Raw genomic sequence first — 2,770 nt, forward strand, 5'->3', positions numbered from 1 at the left:
TCTCTTCCCCTTCTTTTTTCTTCTTACAGTATCTCTAGTGTCTACAGTATCCTACCATAATTAGAGCATGACATTAGTTCATCTTTTTCCACATAATGTTTTTCATGATATTAGTTTGTACAGATAAGTAAGAAATTGATATTTATGTCCAGGGCAGTGATTAAAACCCTGAATAACATCAGGCCTAATATAGAACTCTGTATGTTCAGTTGAGTTTTTTTCTGAATACTAGTTTTTGCCAATGTGTTTTACTGCTACTTCATAATTTGGAATTTTTTTAAACTGAAATAAGATATAATGACTAATGGAAAGTTTATAAAATGTAGTATATCTACACATTACTTTTATCTGTCAAACTTGTTATCTTATTAAAGAAAATCTAATTTACTTCATAAGGTCTAAATTTCCTTTGAGGTCTATTAGCTATTACAATACTTTCATTCTCTGCTTCACAAATCTTGTAGCAGAAATTGCATAATACTGGCTGGTTTATATACCATGGAGTTGTCCCACATGTCTGTCAGATGATAATTGCAATTTTGTATGCTTTTTATTAGGGATATTATTTAATTCAATAATTTTGAATGTACTCTTTGTAGATAGTTCCCAAAAAGTCCAAAGGAATGAAACAAACAAACCTAGCATCAATATGCCTAATTTACTAAATTTTAGTTCATGTTCTCATTTCTATTAATCTGCAAATGAATTTAAAATTATTCATCTAATCGTTAAGACAATAGTTTGCTGCAGGAACATAGCAAATAAAATTTATGCTAGTTTTGTTTCTCATGAATCCCTTACTAATGAGTCACACATGAAATTAGGCAATATCCAGTAAAACAAACAAGAAATTAATTACTGAATCTCTTTGGAAATTTACAGGTAATCTTCTATTAGCCTAATACTTATTACTACTACTATTATTTTATCAGCAAGCTGGAGATATAAACCTGATAATTTTCTATTCCAGAAATTTTGTCCAAGGTATAATCTATACCTAGTGTCTGACAGTTCATCCAACAGTTTAACATATCTACTTATGGAAATTCTGCTGCTTTTTCAAGTAGCTTGCTTGTGTGTTGAACTGGCCTTTTGATGTGAAAGTTTTTCTTAAAATGCAATATAAATGGTCCTTTCTACCAATTAATCTAACTAGTCCACATTCTGTCTATTACAGAGATGAAAACACTTGATCACCATCCTCTTTGCAATAACCTTTTATGCATTTGAAGCCTGTTATCATAGCCCGTCTTCATTTTTCTCTTTGCCAGACTAAACAAATGAAATTCTTTCATACCTGCTTTGGAAGTCATGTTTTCTAAACTGCTTATCATCTGTATTATTTATGACAAGTTATCTCCATTGTCTTTCAGCAAAAGTGTCCCCTCCCCTAAAAGTGCTCATGGTATAAGGTAGCACAAAATAAACACATCTTAGCTGTAATGAGAGTTGTGCTTTTAATAACTTTCTGAAATGGCATTTGCCTCTTTTGTAAATGACATTCAGTTGCATATGTGCCCCCAGCTTCTTTCCTGCATTTTCCAAGCCAGTTCTTGTACATTTGCTATTCATGTAGTCAGTGAACAATAGTTCAGAGAATTTTCAACCATCAGTGGCCTCAATCATTTTGAGTGACAGCCATAAGTCCTTAACTTGCTTGACCATGGATCAGAGGACTTCATGGAAAGCATATAACCAGTACAGATAAATATTAACCCAGACACAGAGCCAAAACTTGTATGAACTAAGAATTTCCTCTCTCTGCCCTCCGACATTACTCACTACAGGCTTGTAGCTATGTCCTATCCTTTTCCTGCTCTAACAATTTAGTTAATACATTTGTTTCTTGAGAGCCAGCAAGTAAGTCAAGCTAAATTGGCTCACTTTTCATATAAACCTCATATAGACAACTGTTTAATTTAGTTAGTTTACTCTAACGTGTAACACATGTAACATGTTTATGTTACTCTAACACTTGCCAAGCCTCAGTGTCTAACAGAGAGCTAACTGCATCTGTAATAATCTAGAGCTATCTTACATATCCCAGATATTGTTTTCAATACCTCTAAATAAGTAGCTAGCCTGTCTGCTGTAACAGGCCATTTTCTGACCATTACTCCTAATATTATATGACAAAAAAACCCAGGAATATTGTTTATCATTATGAGCAGATAGTTAATTCAGTTCAGCTTTAGAGAGCCTTTAAGGTTTTTGTTTCTCTGCCTTGTGACAGGAGTGATGGAATACAATTACACCCCTGAAATATTCCCTATTCGATAAGATAATAGGGACAAATTCTTCACTGAAAGGGTTTTCAAAATTGGAACAGGATGTGCAGGGAACTGGTTGAGTCCCCACCTTGCGCAGCATTGAACGATGTGTAGCTGTGGCACTAAGGGACGTGGTTTACTGATAGATATGGCAGTGTTTGGTTTATGGTTGGACTAGATGACCTAAAAGGTACTTCCAAGCTAAATGATTATATGAGTCTGGAATATTTTAAGGAAAATCAGTGTCACATTTTAGGATACTTATCTTGAACGCAACAAAAGAGAAAAATTGAAAGAATTTTTCATAACTGCATGCCACCAGAAGTTTTTTGCTAATTTTTCAAATTCCAGATTAACTTTTACTGGACTTAGTAAACAAAAAAGGCAGATTTCAGAAGTAAAAATAATATTGTTCAAACAACAATCATTGAAAACATGCTATTGTTAAAAGACAAAATAGCAGCTTACTCTGAACAACACTAGAATCAATATGCTTTGAA

Source organism: Geospiza fortis, unplaced genomic scaffold (genome assembly GCF_000277835.1).
Source record: "Geospiza fortis unplaced genomic scaffold, GeoFor_1.0 scaffold443, whole genome shotgun sequence".
NCBI classification, from domain to species: domain Eukaryota; kingdom Metazoa; phylum Chordata; class Aves; order Passeriformes; family Thraupidae; genus Geospiza; species Geospiza fortis.